At 31.4% G+C, this 18,446-nt stretch overlaps 2 pseudogenes; both read left to right on the top strand.

The window, feature by feature from the left end:
* Positions 1-210: 210 nt before the first annotated feature.
* Positions 211-8,601, top strand: LOC149888323 (uncharacterized; annotated as a pseudogene).
* A 2,015-nt stretch (positions 8,602-10,616) lies between these two features.
* On the top strand, positions 10,617-18,302 carry LOC149888322 (uncharacterized; annotated as a pseudogene).
* Positions 18,303-18,446: the final 144 nt, after the last annotated feature.

Genomic DNA, 18,446 nt, shown 5'->3' with positions numbered 1-18,446 from the left:
TTGATTTACTCATCACAGTAAAAATATTTTTTGTGATTCAAAATTTGCTTTTGTCTGAGGTTGTGAATCACCATTTTCTTGTAAAAGACCGCAATTGAACCTTGCAGTATCAGGCCAGTTTAGTGGTAAGCTAAGAAACATTTAATCTTTAAAGCAAATATGTAGAAATCCATGAATTTTTTTTTTTTGTATTTTGCACCTGTTTTAGAAATGGGTTATTTAGTGATGAAATACTTTGAAATAATCAAGAAACAAGTAATTGATTCATTACGAAAATTGGTTTTAACTAATGGTAAACTTAGCCTAACTTTGACGAGTACACATCAGTTATTTTATTTGGGAATAAGATAAAAAGAAACTCTATTGCAAATTTTGCTACCAATCTTATTCAAAGATTATTTCAGTCTTGCGAGGAAGACTCTGATGCTGATGGAGAAGTCAATAACAGTGATAGAACTGATGATATGAAAATTCTAACATTAAATTGATTTTAGCTCAAGAACTTAAATGTTTCATTAAAACATCTGATTTTCAAATGACAGTAGAAAAAGGTGAACTTGGATCTAACTTCACAAAAAAGGAAATGGATATATTTGCAGCCAGCAAATTTAGACTAAAAAATTTAGAAATGCTTTTTAATGCTCTTAAAACTATTCCTCTGACATCTGTGGAGGCTGAAAGGGCTTTCTTTAGCCTAGGATTATTTGTAACAAAAATAAGGAGCTCATTATGGGATGATACATTAGATGCATTAACATTTTTAAAACAAACACTTAAAAATACTGAGTGGTGTTGTTTATTCTAAAATAGACAATTTTTTCAAGTTAAATGTAGTGAAAATGAGAAGCGGGTCTCAATAACAAACAGTTTTATTAATAGATAAATAAACGGTTTTGTTTTTAACTTGTACTCTTTTATTTTGCGTGTTTTAATGCATTAAAAAAAGTTCGGAAATGTTCGATTTTTTTTCCCAAATAGTTCGAACATGTTCAAGTTAGAACATCTAAAAAAAAGTTCAATTTGGCAGCCCTAATTTCTACAAAAGTTCCTAATATTTTGGGGAACAATATTGATAAAAGTTGCCAATATCGTAAAAACGCGGTATAAAAATTTTCTCAGCTAATGTCCTGATATATATGTGTGTGTGTGTGTGGAAGTATATATCTGTGTGTGTATCTATGTATATTAAAGTTAATTTATATAAAATTATCTATAATAAATATCAATGAGTACTTTCTTTCAAAGCAACATGGTTAGACAGCTTAAAAACAAGATTCAAGTCTGAGAGGTCTAAAATCCATAATGTACCTTCATTGCAAGAGCATAAAAAGTTTGGTATAACGCTGAAAAGAAAAGGAACTTTATATTGAATATGCTGTAACTCCAAGAAGCAGTCAGAGGTAAGTATCTTAGAGATCAGTTATTTAAATTCTGTATTAATATATGGTTATAAAAAACTAAAAAGTAATATCCTTTTTTTTGACTTTATTAAATTTTGTCTAAGCTGCAATGCTCACAAAGAAACCATTTCAAATGAGTTAAATAAAAGTCTTCCTGATATGTCAAAGGTTAGAGATCAAATGGCAAAGACCTTTGTACAAAGAAGGAGAATGATACTTAATTCTAGTACAACACAAATACTAGAAGAATATCCAGCATTAAAGGTTGCTACAGAGGTGTGTTTTAACTTGAACTTGTAAATTAATGGAGTAAGAATAACTCATAGTTGACAAATTTTAATATAACTATATTTTGTAGCTGTTAGATGCAGTAAAACTCATAACTGGAAATGAAGGAACCAGCAAAATAAACCAGTTCTTTACAGCTGAAAAATTTATAAAAAAACTGGAGATGGCCAAGTCGGGGAAAATAAATGCCAAAAATAATGACTTTATGATGAACATCGTGGCTGCCATAGGATCTAAGTCGAATGTCAATATTGAAGGTTTGTAATATATCTGTTAATTTTTAATTTATTTTTTATGTTTTAAGTAACTATGTTCGAAATGTTACTAGTATGGGCTCTTATTTTTAATTTTGTTTAAATTGTAAGTAAATAATTTTTTGTTTTATTATAATCTATGAGTATTATTTAGATTTTATTATCAACTACATTTATTTATAATTATTTACATTTTGTTGTTAAAAATATTATAATAAAACAATAGGTAGTTATAAAGCTATTACACACACACAAACACACACACACACACACTTTATATGATAAGCTTTAACATAAGATAATAGTTTAAAAAAAACTAATACTATTTTATCATTTAGATAAAAGAAAAAAAAAGGTATTTTTTTTACTTTATTCATGAGCATTAAAGGGATAACTAATGTTCGTCCTGAAGAAAATGAAGAAAAACTATAGTTATAAATAAATAAAATAAACAATATCATATTTGAAAAATTGACTTTGAAGAATCTTGGAATAAAAGAGTTTGAAGAAAACAAAAGTAAAATGGGTTTAAATAACTTTCAAAATATTTCATTAAATTTGTCCATATAAGTTCATCATGCAACAGTTCCATTACAGATGTAATTGATGATAAAAATGATACCACATGCAATCAAAATTCTAAAGTGGGATATTTTTTTAAGAACGAATCAAGTTTAAATTTACAATCAGACGAAGAAAGCAGCTAGTGCAGTTCTCATCTGGATGATTAAGAAATATTCTTTAAAAAGAAGTCAATTATACATGATAATTGCTTTAGTCTCCGTGACTGGATTTGATCATATTAGATGGAAAGAGTTCTTATGTTATTTTGTTAAGCTAGCAAAGCTTGTTAAAACTCAATGTCTATGAAAAATGTAAATTTATATTTAATCATTGTGCTTTGTATGTATGTATGTATGTATGTATGTATGTATGTATGTATGTATGTATGTATGTATGTATGTATGTATGTATGTATGTATGTATGTATGTATGTATGTATGTATGTATGTATGTATGTATGTATGTATGTATGTATGTATGTATGTATGTATGTATGTATGTATGTATGTATGTATGTATGTATGTATGTATGTATGTATGTATGTATGTATGTATGTATGTATGTATGTATGTATGTATGTATGTATGTATGTATGTATGTATGTATGTATGTATGTATGTATGTATGTATGTATGTATGTATGTATGTATGTATGTATGTATGTATGTATGTATGCATGTATGCATGTATGCATGCATGCATGCATGCATGCATGTATGCATGCATGCATGTATGCATGAATGTATGTATGTATGTATGTATGTATGTATGTATGTATGTATGTATGTATGTATGTATGTATATTATTATTATTATTCAAAATTGCTTGGTGTAATTGGTGGGAGCAATTTGAAATCAATTACATATAATGTCATTTATGTAATTGATTTCAAATTCATAAATTACATTATATGTAATTGATTTCAAATTGCTCCCACCAATTACACCAAGCAATTTTGGGGAACTAGTATGTCATGAACTAAAACTAAAAATAAAATAGGCAATATAAATATAAAAAATAAGCACGAAAATAAGTTTTTGGAAAAATAAAACAAAATCCTGGCATTGTCAACAGTAAGTACTATAATTGGCATTTATTTTGAATTAATTAAGTGGATCACATCTAAATATCTTGTTTTAAATTTAAAAGTTACAGTTTGAAATCATGAGAAAGGTGCAAGTAATGCAGATGTTGAGAGGTGCAAGTAATGCAGATGTTGAGAGGTGCATCAAATGTTGCCTGATATAAGCTTTTGATAGAAATAGTGGTCATACAAAATATGAAGAAAAAGCATAGGACTGGCTCTATACAAATCGATGTCAATTAAATTTTAGGGTATGTATGAAGGAGAAAATTTGTAAAAAGACAAGTTTAGTTAGGAGAGAAAATTATTGCTATTTATTGATTGGTTGATTGCGAGAAAAAAAATACAAGCTAACCGGACATGGAACCAAGAATGAGATTATTTTATGTTTGAAACGAATGATGGCACTTCGGATGCTGCTGTCTGGATTCAAAGAACGAAAGTGATTGCTGAAATTCAGAACTTAAAGCTTGAACTACATTTTCCGATTCTTCTCAGAGAAGCTCCTTATGCAGTGTACGATGCTTTAGCCGTGGAAGATAAAAAAGATGTAGTGGAAGTCGAGCGTGTGTTATTAGCGGCGTTTTCTATAGATGCCTACACTGCATATGAACTGTTTACAAAACGAAAATTATTTGATGGACAAAAAGCCGACGTGTTTTTGGCTAATTTAAGGCAATTAGCCTATTTCTAAACTACCTGAGGAGTCTGTGCGTTTGGCGTTTGTTGTGGTGGAATGAGCGCATTATTTGTTATTCGTTTGAAAGTTAACAGTATGGTTGCGACAGCTTTAGTAGACAAAGGATGTTCGAAGACGATTTTGAATAAAAAATTCCTGCCCAAAAGTCAATGTAGGTACTCAAACTCTCAAAAAGTAGTAACGTTTGAAGGAAAGGTTCTTCATCGCACTGGGTCAGCTGTCGTGGTTCTTGAGGTTGATGGCATTAAAGCACGTGATGAGGTTTTTTATTGGATTTCCAAACGTTCGGAGTTGATACGATGCGCGGAATGAATTCCAATAAATTACTAGGAGGAGTATCCATTTCTCCTTTGGTAAAAGCGAAGTTCGGACTGAGTCACTGTGGAGCATCGGCTTCGAGTAAAAACAAAGTCAAGAAAATCGAAATTAAAAAGAATGATCATGAAGCAATTTTTAATGGAGTTGAATGGAGAGTCAAATGGAAATGGAGAGATGGAGAAGGCCCCAACCGATTGTATAATAAAGTGGCACAGTACGGAATTCCACTATACGCTAGAGCAGACTATGAAAACGAACTACAGGATTGGATTGATGGGAAATGGCTGTTAGAGTATGACGAAAATGAATTGGGGCCGCCCAAAGGGCACATTACCTTAATGGCTGTCATTCAGAAAAACAAAGACAACAAAATCCGACCTGTTCTGGACTTGAGAAAAGCTAACAATTTCATTGAGGCATACACAACAGTTGCAGATTTGTGTGTCGAAAAGCTTAGAGAATGGAGAAGGATGGGTAACAAACCAGCAATCATTGATTTACGCAAGGCTTATCTTCAACTAAAAACTGATAAATCTTTTTTGCCGTTCCAAACAGTGGTGTTTCGAAATAAAAGATATTGCTTGACACGACTTGGTTTCGGATTGAATGTTGCGCCAATGATCATGAAATCCGTTGTGAGAGCTGTCATTGATCAAGACAAATTAGTGAAGAGGGGAACGTCCGCTTATGTAGAGAACTTTCTCGTAGACGAAAGTGTGTTGAGTCTTGATTATATCAAGAGGCATTTTTTGAAATATGGTTTAAAGAGTAAAGAAGATGAGCAGACTGGTGATAAATGAGTTCGTGTGTTAGGATTGTGTGTGCGCAAGGTTGGTAACAAACTGATGTGGTCCAGAGGGAATCGAGTTGATGTTATCTCGCAAAAGTTAAGCAGTAGAGTTGTGTTTTCAATCTGTGGACAGTTGGTGGAACATTTTCCCGTGTGTGGTTGGCTGCGAATGATTTGTAGTCTCTTGAAAGGAAAGCTGTCAGTCTGACGAAGGGTTGGGACGATAAAGTTTGTAATGAGAACGTTAAGTGGGTGCTTCAAGAAGTATTTGCTGAGGTGGAACGCTGCGAGCCTGTTTATGGTGATTGGGCTGTGCGTGGTAATGAGGGAAAAGCGTGGGTTGATGCCAGTTCTTTAACAATTGGTGCTCTTATTCAAGTTGGGGAAACACTTCTGTGGAGGATGCAACATGGCTGCGAAAAGAAATGTCTGATGTTCATATAAACATGGCAGAATTAGACGCTGTGATACGGGGAATGAATAAGGCTCTGATGTGGAAGCTGATGAAAGTGACTGTTTTTACCGATTCCGTGACTGCGTACCACTGCGTTTCTGACGCCCTTACGGGGAAATCAAGATTGAGACCAAAAGCGACGGGTGAAATGCTGATTCGAAGAAGACTGAGCGTGTTGCAACAACTAATTGAAGAATAAGATGTTAGCGTTGAGGTGAAACTCATTCCTTTTAAAGATAATTTGGTTGACGCATTAGCAAGAGTTCGCAGCAAATGGCTCCTCAAACTGATTGTGCCAGAGTGTCGGAATAGTTGTATGGGAGTCTACGAAGACTGAATCTATTTCCGATATACACAAAAGAACTGGACATTTTGGAGTGAATCGAACGTTAAACTTTGTTTGTAAAACAATTCCGACTGCTACTGAAAATGAAGTTCGAAATATGATAAAAAATTGCGAACCGTGTCAGTCAATAGATCCAGCGTTAATACGGTGGGAAAAAGGGAAATTGGATGTTGAAGGAAACTGGTAGAGATTGGCCATGGATATCACGCATTATGGCACTGACAAGTTTTTGAGTCTACTTGATTGCGGACCTTCAAAATACGCGTTGTGGCAATAATTATCAAGCTCATACGGAAATGTTGCTGTAGTCCGAATGCTCCGTCTTATTTTTTGTGAATGTGGAGCACCGTCTGAGATATTGACTGACAATGAACCAACATTTAAAACTAAAAAGATAAGGAGTTTCCTTGATAGTTGGAGAGTGCAAATAAGATATAGAGCCGCTTATTATCCTGAAGGAAATGGAATTATGGAAACAAACCACCATAAGATCAAGAGAATAGCAGAACGATGGAAAATGTCGATACCGGAAGCACTATATTGGTACAATGTCTCAGCCGAGAAAAATGACATGAACGAGAGAATTGGAATAGGCGATTAAGTCTGACTGAAACCACCAAATGCGAGGCGCCATACAAAGTGGCAACCAGCTACAATAACACGGAATGCGTCGAACCAAATCGTAGAAGTGAACGCCATTCCGCGTCATGTGAAACACATTAGACCTCGAAATGATACTCAGTCCTGCATTATCTCTGATGTGGAAATAGAGATGAATACTGAAACTGGTCAAGTGAACGCTGAAAACCAAGGAGAGCCAATTAAAGATGTAATAGAGACAAACGAGGAAAATGTCGAAGCTGAAGATAGACCCCAAGAAATCGACATGCTTTTGTGACGGAGTGGTCGGGAACGGCGCATGCCTTCGAAATACTTTGATTGCTATTTGGATGATCCGTAAGGATCAAGGAGGAGTGTAATTCCGGAAAGTTCTAGAACATTTGATGACGTTAGGGATTTAATAGCTTTAATAGTTTTTACCAATAAGAATTGTAAATATGTGTTTGTGGTGTTTTATGACGGTTTGTGGAAGGATATTTTGGGAAAAGCATAGTGTATATATGAAGTAGAAAATTTGTAAAGAGACAGTTTTAGTTAGGAGAGAAAATTATTGCTATTTATTGATTGGTTGATTGCGGGAAAAATCTACATTAATTTATAAGAATTTATAACAAGGGGAGCTCTCTATTTTATTTTTTATTGAACTGCGCCAAGAACCTTCTACGACTACATCACTGTCATTAGTTTATTATGGTTTTCCATACGATTTTATATAATATGATTTTAAGTATTGTTTACAACATGCTTAACTAATACCTAGAAATCTTTCCTTTATAGAAAGCTTATCTTATCTTATCTTTATTTCTTTATAAGGACTGTAAATTTGTTTAATTCGTTTATTTGGTGGAAACGATACAAAGTCGATCATGCAATACAATGAGTGAGCTAGTTTTTAAAAAGGAAGTGTAGTACTTCAATATGCGTTAATTTGGTTGTAATTATGTGATGAATGGTTTAAATATCTTATTTAAAATTTATCAAATGCCGTTTAAAAAACGAAAAGGATAACAGTAAAGTTTGATATTGAGAAGTATCAATCGTTAGTTCGTTCAAGCACCGAATGGAAATGATGGTCGAGTTTTAACCCTTCGCAAACCTTAAACTTTTATATATGTATTTAAATGAACTTTGATTAAAATACAAAACATTTGCTAGTTTACAGCGCGTTGCTAAATCCACAATATAGTTAGAGTGTTGCTTCAGTCTAAATACTATGCTTAATCATTTTAAAATAATCCCATCAAATTTATAATTTCAGGTAAGTTTGAAATATTACGTTAGCTTATATTGAAATTAACAAAAATAATAATATATGAGAAAAACAAAACTAACTTAAGCAATTAAATGATCAACGGCTAAACACTGGATAAACGCCGTTCAAAAAACGGCTGTCATGCATGGACCATGCATTATACGGTGAGCAAGACCAAGCTTGGTCCATGCTCGTTTGACGATGGTGGGCCAATTGTGGTGCCGATGGTGGGCCTTGCATGGCCCAAGCACGGAGAGTTTGCTGGGAAGAATCATTTGTTCAAATCAAGCCAATATTCTGCATTTTGAAGATGTGCATATAACAATCTACCTCGAAGGTTTAGTTATTTGTAACGTTTAATCCATCGATAAAGCAATAAAAGTCTGGATAGCATCTTATTGGGTTTGTGAAATAGCCTTCGATTTGCGACTGCAAAAAACATTGACATTTCTAGCCAACTATATTTGTGGACTTAGTGAGTTCCTTGTCAGTCCACCGAATCATCGATTGCTGAACAAATTATTGTAAACTTATCATTGTAATCAAAATAGTTTTTTTTAAAAAATGTGTTGTTTTCACTATTGGTACAAATTTTTAAATCTTGACAAAAGCAAAAAAAAATATGTAAAAAGCAAAAACTATAAAAAAAACTAAGCCTGTCTTTAAGGGTGGAAAAAAATACCTTATATATAGGGGTATAATAAAATACCTTAGTAATGTTCTACCTTAAAGGGGAGGATATATGATATACCTTTGAAGGTAGGCGAAATGGTTAATAAATATACCTTTTTAAGGGTAAAATTTTTTACCTTGTTTAAGGTAGTAAGTTATACCTTGAGGTGTTTTTTTCTACCTTAAATAAAGGTAGACTAAAGTACCTTATTATGTAAGGTATATTTTTCTACCTTAAGGGGTAGGATATGTGATATATCTTTAAAGATAGAAGTTCCTATCCTTTTTTTAGTGTCTATAGTTTCCAAAGAAGATTTTTTTTAAAGAGGACTTTTAAAGCTAAGGTCACCTTAGCTTAGTTATTTTTAAAGCTAAGGTCATCTTAGCTACACCTTAAAGGTTTGCCAATACTTTCATAATTGTTTTATTAAATTGTCAGAATAAAAACTTTGTAAAACTGAACTGAAGTTAATTTTTGTTTGTTTTTATAATCTTTTTTTTTTTCTTTTATAATATTTTTTTCTTAATAAAGTCACATGCAAAAAATTCTACATTTTCAAAACAACATGCATATAACGACTCACATTTTCTTTTTTTTTCTAATTTCTTGTTTCTGTTCCCACGTGCCAGAGAGATCCTTAAGCCAGGATTAGTAAGGATATATTGTTTCTATAGCACTGACCATTAGAAAAAAATTGTGATTAAAATTAAGATATGTGTAGTTTTAAATTTAGTATAATTTAATTTTTCATTTTTCAAAATCTTATTTAAAATTTCATTTAAAAGTAACCGTGAAGTTTTAAATTTAGTAAAATTTCATTTTACTAAATTTTAAATGTCACGGTTTTTTTTAAATGAAATTTTAAAATAAGATTTTGTATAAATCATCATTTAAAATGTGGAAAGCCACCTCCAAGAGTTTCAACTCCAAGCCCAAGAATTTACAGCTCATATTATTAAATATGGCGGTTTACGGAACCGAATTTTGTGCAAAAATTCTGTGACTCGTTTTTTTTTTTACTTTATTTTAGGTAGTGTAAGGTAAACGTATCTTTGAGAAGTTTCTTTAAATAAAATTTCTGAAAAAAACAACCTTGATTTAAATAACTGAGGTTGGGGGATCAAATGCTGCCACCCTGGTTGCTATGGGTTCGTATGGTAAATTATTAAAATTATTAATGTTTATAAGCAGTTTAAATATTCAATAGTGTTTTTTTTTTTAAAACAAAATAAAATACTGTCACAAATAATATAATCCATACAAAAATCACTTCTCCATTGGGAAAAAGGCTAGGGTGAAACACCCAGTATTCACCATATGACCTAGTCTTTGCGAATAATTTTTAAAATAAAAACCCACAGCAAGCTTTGAAAAAGCTTTAAGAATTTTTATATAGGGTACAACACGCAGTGTTTGTCATGCAACCGAGTTTCGTCACTTGATCTTTAAATGAATCCCTCGTCTTTAGTTTTAAAGTCAGATTGTCAAACTTTTGCCATATATTAAGAAAACATAGCTTTATAACTGACAAAAGTTTGACAATCCTAAATTTTAAATTAAAGGCACAAGATTCATTTAAAGATCAAGTGGCGAAGATTAGGGTGCATGACAAACACTGCGTGTTGTACCCTATATAAAAATTCTTAAAGTTTTTTTAAAAGCTTTCTGTGGGTTTTCATTTTAAAAATTATTCGTATAATGAACAAATATTTGAATTACAAGTTATCCAATAACAGGCATGTATTTTAAATTAAAAACATCTTTTTAACAAAATATTTAATTTAAATACTTTTATTTTATTTATAAAAATATATTTGAATATCAAGTATTTGAATACTCAAATTAAAGGCTCTTCTTTAAGTTCATTCAAATGACTTCACAAGCAGAGTATATGCAAAAGTATAGAAAAATTGATAAAGATGTATATAGTTGCTTTGAAATGGAATCTCCTGCTTTATGAGACTCTTCAACTAATATGACCATATTATCTGAAATATCAACTGAATAACAAAACCTCTCCAATGCAAGCTTTTGCGATTTTGTTGATATAAAGACTATAAAAATGATTATTTGTTCAATAGCGATTCTGATGGACCCAACTTTCACACAGTGCCACCTTATAGCAGCTCAGATGATGAACATTATTGTGATATTGGTGTCATGAACAATGGATCTTTTCAGTAGGATCTAGCTCAGTGGGTTGTAAATGTCAAATTGACACGTTCATCATGTAATGAATTATTAACCTTGTTGAGAAAACATGGATGCCAGCTGACTAAAGATAGTCGTTCTTTATTGCAAACTCCTTCAACTATAAAAGTTCGGGAAAGATGTGCTGGAAAAACATACATTTTGGCCTTACAAAAAGTTTACAGAATGAAATAAGTCTAGGCACTTGCAGCGATTTACTCAATCAGCAAATAAATGTTGATGGTATACCGTTGTATAGATCTTCTAAAAAACAACTTTGGCTAATTCTCTCTACTGTTAATCAAGGTTCACCTACGATTGTTGCCTTATATCAAGGAGATAGTAAGCCAAACTCTGTTAACGAGTTTTTAAAAGACTTCATTAAAGAATTTAAAATTATTTAAGTGTAATGGTTTCTCTCATAACGGATTCACATTACACAGTTATTTTGCACTCGGTTGTTTGTGATGCTCCAGCAAGAGCTTTTCTGAAAATATTATGGGTCATAACGGTCTGCATGCATGTGAACGCTTTCTTGCTGTGGGTATGTCTATTAACAAACGAACCACATTTGTTTCTACCGATTGCTTCAATGCTGAAAGGCGCACCGATGACAGTTTTAAAAATCTTGAGGTCCTTGGAAGTCATCAACACGGAGTTTCACCTAGTTTTGTTTAGTTTTGCGAACGATCTCATCTATATCCATTTATATCTTTGTAATCTTTATAACAAACCTACTTTTAAATAATGGCAAACAAATTCTCTTTAAGTCAAGTAAAGGATTTATAAGAAATTCATGAAAATACGATATTTAAAATCTTTAATGATCGTATACAAAAGTTAGAAAGCGAACTGATTATTATAAAAGATGAAAACAAAGAATTAAAACGTGAACTTAATAAGACAGAAAAAACTATTGAATTTGTTAGTGAACAATACGAAACAATAAAGGAAACGTTAAACAATACTAAAAAAAGTGCACTAAGTCAACTAGATCAAAAACATCTAAACGAAGAAAACGAAGCACTAAAGAATAAAATTGCTGAGTTAGAAGACAGAAGTAGAAGAAACAACTTGCGCTTTGAAGGTATTGAGGAAACCGAAGGCGAAACATGGGAGAAAAGCGAAGAATTGATTAAGAATCTACTAAAAGAAAAACTGTATATTAAAGAAGGTATACAAATTGAAAGAGCGCATCGTGCTGGAAGAAAAGAACACAAAGAAGGTAAGCATAGAAAGCGAGCTATTATTGTCAAGTTTCTAAATTTTAAAGATCGTGAAAACATTCTCGAAAAATACCAGAAAAAGAAGCTGTGGAAGGAAAACTTGTATATAAACGAAGATTTCAGCGAGCGGACAACTAGTATTCGTAAACAACTTTTCAAACAGGCAAAAGATCTACGAGCATCAGGTAAATTCGCTAAAGTTGTGTACAATAAAATAATCACTAAGCCATCTTAAAACAAAGTATATTCACGATTATTTATAACAGAATAAAAAAGTAAATAATAACAAAAATGAATTCGAAAAATAATAATAACTTTGAAAATGTCTTTAAATTTTTTCAAATTAATGATTTTAGATCGGATGAAGAATCCGATCCAAACATAAGTTACTTTAACGAAATTAATATGCCTGAATTTGTATGCTCTTACTTTCAACCAAATGAAGTTAAAAACTTTATAGGAGTGGATAATAAAAGTGATTATTTTAATGTCGTTCATGTGAATATTTGAAGTTTAAAAAAGAACTTTGAAAATTTTCTAAATTTAATTTACGAAACCAAGAATTGTTTTAACGTGATTTGTTTAACCGAAACTTGGTGTTCTAAATTAGATTTTGAAACAAATTCTGATCTCCTTCTCCCAGGTTTTAAAGAAATTTTTTTAGAACGAAAAAATAATAGGCGCGGAGGAGGAGTACTCTTTTATTTGAAAGAAAATATTTTCTATAAAGTCAGAAGCGATATGAGTGTTTCTGATACGGATCAAGAGATCTTAACAATTGAACTAATAAACAAAAATTCTAAAAACATTTTAATCAGCTGTTGCTATAGGCCTCTGACTGGAAGAACAGAAAATCTTGGTAAATTTTTGAAATACAATCTAATAGAAAAAACTAGTCAAGAGAAAAAAAAAGTTATATTTTGGGTGACTTCAACTTGGATTGCTTTTAGTATAGCAAAAACCAAACCATAAAAACATTTTATAACCATTTATTTGAAATGGGTACCATACCAATAATAGATAGACCGACTAGAATTACAAACCATTCCTCGACTTTAATTGATAATATATTAACCACTAGTGCAGCAAATTAGCATTAAAAATGACTAAAATTGTGCAAAAGTGGATAAAAGCATGAAATTTTTACCAATAACTCAAAAAATTATGCTGATCATTTTAAGATATGGTGGCAAAGCATAGCATGACCAAAACTGTCTTGAATCCATGATGACAGTTACCGCCATCTTGGATTTATAAAAATCTTATTAAATTTTAATCCGTTTAACTAATCTTGGCCAAAATTCAAGGGATGGTAGATTATTCGAAGTATACATTAATCGCATATGCACCAATCAGTTGGAAAGAGGCTTGGGCACGGCCCTCTTGCCCAAGAAATACCCCCTCCCCCCTACTTTTTAAAAAAAAATTTTTAATTTTTTTAATAAAAATTTCTAAAAAACTTCTTACTAAATAAAAAAGTTTAATGCAGCTAAGAAGCTAAAACAACATTTAATAAGCAATCTCTGAAACACTCTCGATCTCTGGTACACTCTCCTTGACAACTGCAAAGAGCAGTATATTTTAAGCTGTTACGCTCGCATTTACAGCGGCGTGTTGTACAACCTGTCTTACATCCGCACTGAATTAACTTAGGACAGCATTTATCAGCTTCAGGAAGCGTCATCCATATTGGATGCGTATAATCTGCGCAGCCCTTGACAAACACACTGCATCACGATCACAGTCATGTTGACAGGCTTTAAGAAGTGCTGGACCAATGTCACAATTAAAAATAAGTAAAACATCTCAACCTTCCTGTTGTGCATGCATGTTAGGAAAATGTGCTTGTGGTTTTTCTTTCAAACGTGTGCCATTCATACGCTAAGTTGGTGTCTGTAGCCTATTTTCAGTTAGTTGGGACAAGCGATCAACATATAGTCTAGCTAGACCAGCTAGTTTGAAGATGGGTGTGATACCATTCTCTGACCTTGTTTCTTCAGTGTAAACGATCAACTGAGCAAAAACAATACCTTGTTCACAGTCAACTTCATCTTCTACTTGCTGCGTTTCAGCACGCATACGTCTATAAAAGCACGTTTTTTGTTGTACAGATCATTGAGACACTTAGTGTGATACTTCTTGAGCAATTAAATCTGTGATAACGTCTTGAGCAATTAAATCTGTGTCGCTCAACTTGCTCAATAATGTAGAATCAACCAAGGTAACAGCACACTCGCGGACTTTAATATCCAGATCCGTGGTACAGATGCTGTGCAATGAGTCTTTTGACTCACTGGTATCACAAATAAAACAAAACGGTTGTGTGTAAACCAAATTTGATTTTCTCATGTCACTTGACATTGATCGCCAGAATGAAATTCCGTGAAAAGTGACGTAATTATTCTTTATCTTTCTCCAGCTCATTTACCATACCTTTTTGGTAAAACTGGACGTGCCACCATATCTTAAATGCATTGGATACTTATTTTCTACATCTAAAAAAAAGTTTCATGCTTTTATCCACTCTTGCACAATTGTTATGCTAATCTGCTGCACTACACAGACTATTTTAATAAATCTTTAAAAAAAGGAATTATAAAAACTGATGTTTCTGATCATTTTCCCATATTTTTTTTCTATTAAATCAGATTATCAAATAAAAAGCGCGGCGAAAATGACAATAAAAAAGCGAATTGTTAACAACTGTAACTTAAAATTATTCAAAGATCAAATTCTACAGCAAGACTGGAATCACATAAACTTTAATGATAACATGAACATGATCTATAACACGTTTTATAAAACTTTCATTAAAATCTATGACGCTAATTTTCCAATATGTGAAATAAATATCAAAGCCAAAGACATATTATCTCCTTGGATAACTAAGGGACTAAAAAAGTCTTCGAAACTAAAACAAAAGTTGTATAATATTTATTTAAAAACTAAATCCGAAAAACATAAAAAAAATTACAAAAACAACAAAAACCTGTTTGAAAAACTCCGAAAATATGCTAAAAAAATTATTATTCTAATATAATTTCTCAGCACAAACATAACTTAAAACGCATCTGGGAATTAATGAAGGAAATTACAGGAAAACAAAAAGTAAGTTCAACCTCTCTTCCACATGCAATTAAAGTTGGAAATAAAATAACTAATGATATTAATGAAATTGCGACTGAATTTAACAAATTTTTTTCCACTGTAGGAGCGAATTTATCAAACAAAATCCCTTTAACAAATTATATATTAACAGACGAAATTCAAACATCAAACTCCTTACATTTTTCAAACCTAACGCTTGAGGAATTCGATTTAGCTTTTAGATCGTTAAAAAGAAATAAATCAGTAGGACCTGACGGTATACATGGAAATATTGTGATAGACTCTTATGACGTCATGAAAGATATTCTTTACAAAATCTTTAAATCATCCATTAAACAAGGTACTTTCCCAGACTCTCTGAAAATAGCAAAAGTAATTCCTATTTTTAAGTCAGGAGACTCGACCGATGTAACAAATTACAGGCCTATTTCTGTTCTTCCAGTTTTTTCAAAAATATTAGAAAGAATAATGTATAACAGTGTACACATACCTAATTACCAATAAACTCCTTTATGAAAATCAGTTCGGTTTTAAAAAAAACAACTCAACCGAAAATGCTATTCTTCAATTAACACGTTGTATTAACGAATCTTTTAAAAATCAAAAATTTACACTTGATGTTTTCATTGACTTGTCAAAAGCTTTTGACACGGTCGATCATAATATTTTGCTTAAAAAACTTGAATGTTATGGCATAGTTGGTAAAACTCTAAGTTGGTTCAAAAGTTATCTCTCCAACCGAAAGCAATTTGTTTTTTAGCAAAGATTCCCAACCTCAAACAATAATGAACATGACATATGGTGTCCCACAAGGATCCATACTTGAACCACTTCTTTTCATTATATATATAAATGATCTTAATAAAGCATCCAATTTGAAAACTATAATTTTTGCAGACGACAAAACTTGTTTCAGTCACATGAAAATATAAACATACTTTTTAATAATATGAACAGAGAACTTAAAAAAACTTCATTTTGGTTCAAAAAAAATAGACTATCTTTAAATATTAAAAAAAAAAGGATACTTTTCCATCCAAACTTTAAAAAACAAATATTGCCTGTAATTATGCCCGATCTTTTTATAGACAATGTCATCCTAAAAAGAGAAAAAGTGACAAAATTTTTAGGAGTTCTTATTGAAGAAAATCTGTCTTGGAAATCACACATCAATAATATTTCTAATAAAGTTGCAAAAAACATTTGAATTTTATACAAATCTAGAGGTATTTTAAACAAAAAGCAATTAACACAATTATATTACTCTTTTATTCATTGTCAAATCAATTATGCAAATATTATATGGGGAAGTACACATAAAACTAAACTTAAATCTCTTTATCGGCATCAGAAACACGCAGCTCGCATAATAAATTTTAAAAATCATTTTTCGAACTCTGAACCGCTTTTTAAAGAAATGGCCACCTTAAATGTTTATCAACTGAATGTATTTAATGTTTTGTGTTTTATGTACAAATGTAAAGAACTTATATCCCCCGATGTTTTTGTAAACTTTTACAAAATTAAACCACAAAATAAATATAACCAACGTAATAATAGCATTTTAGAAAAACCTTTTTGCAAAAATAAACAAGCTCAATTTTGTATATCTTATCGTGGACCTTTTCTATGGAACAAAATAGTGCGGCCTAATTTTGTTTTTTCATCTGAACTGACCTATTCCTTTTTCAAGCAATCTATTAAAAAAATAATTTTTTCAACGAAAAATATTTTTGATTTTTTTTGATTTTTTTTAAAAAATACTTTCAGTTCCTATATACTACACCTTGATTTGTCATGTTTTTATTTTGAGTTTCACTTCTGAAATATGTAGAGTATTAAATTTATGATATATTTATGATATTAGTGATTATATATTCTCGGTATATATTTATTTTATATAGTATATAGATGTTTTTATTGAAGAAGAAAATAGATTTTTGTTAAGGGCTTCGTGATAAGGTCATTGCGATCTTCTTGAAGTCCTACCCTTATAACATTATAAATCTTAATGTAAATAATATTATACGGCAAATAAATATACTAAGAAATGAAATAACAGACCGATGTATCAGCATTTTCCAACTTGACTATATGCATTTGATCTGCTTAGGTGTTATACGTCTTGTTCTGCAAGCTATGAGAAAGGGTAACAGAAAGGCAAAATTGAGCAGCAATAACATATTGCAAGTTTCTGAAAACCTTTTGGGTTTAAGAAAATGCATACAAAGTGAGTTTTTCAGACGCGCAAGATCTTTACTGGACCTTGATAGATGGAAGGCAACAGAGTTCCAGCAATTCTTGCTATATACAGGACCTATTGTCTTAAAATGAGTATTGAATTCTGAGCTATACAAACATTATCTAACATTATCTGTTGGGGTATCATTTCTGCTCACATCTTCAAAAGAGAGAAGAAATAACATGTTGACCTATGATAATGATTTGCTTAGACATTCTGTTGAGAATTCTCAACAATTATACGGTTTTGTCGCTTACAATATTCATGATTTTGTCGCTTAAAATATTCATCATTTATTGCACATTGGCGATGATGTGGAGTTCTTTAATTCACCACTCAATGAGATCAGTGCATTTCCTTTTAAAATATATCTGCAAAAACTAAAGAGATCTGTGAGAGGTCCTTCAAATCCTGCTGCACAAGTAGCAAAAAGGATTCAAGAATACAAAAATGCTAATAAATTCTCTGAAATTACAAATGATACGAAACCAAACTTTAAATTTTCAACCGCATATAGAGATTTGTACAACTAAAAAATGGCCGATTTGCAGATGTTTTTGAAGTTCAACAAGATTTAGGTCGGTGTTACATATTCAATTTTGCTAATTTACATTCATTTTTCATTGAGCCCTGCTCACCTAATTTAATAGACATTTATTTTATGACCAGCCATTATAAGGATACTAAAATTAAAAAAGAGAAGTTTACAGAAATTAAGAGAAAGGCTGTGAAGCTTCCATGAAATGATCGTTTTGTGTTGATGCCTCTTCTTCATTCGAAAGATAGTTAAGACAGTCAAATTTAAAAATCATTTAACAAACAGGATGGATCGTATTTTAGTTTTCAGATAAATTAGTGAAAATAAATACATATTTATAAACATGACTAATATTTCAAAATTATTACATTAATTTATTACTAATTATAGTGTTGA

This window comes from Hydra viridissima, unplaced genomic scaffold (assembly GCF_058129835.1).
Source record: "Hydra viridissima isolate aposymbiotic clone 2 unplaced genomic scaffold, HvirCarnegie_v1 scaffold_5, whole genome shotgun sequence".
Lineage (NCBI taxonomy): Eukaryota > Metazoa > Cnidaria > Hydrozoa > Anthoathecata > Hydridae > Hydra > Hydra viridissima.
Note: the sequence above shows the minus strand (reverse complement) of the source record. Positions and strands in the feature narration are given on the sequence as shown.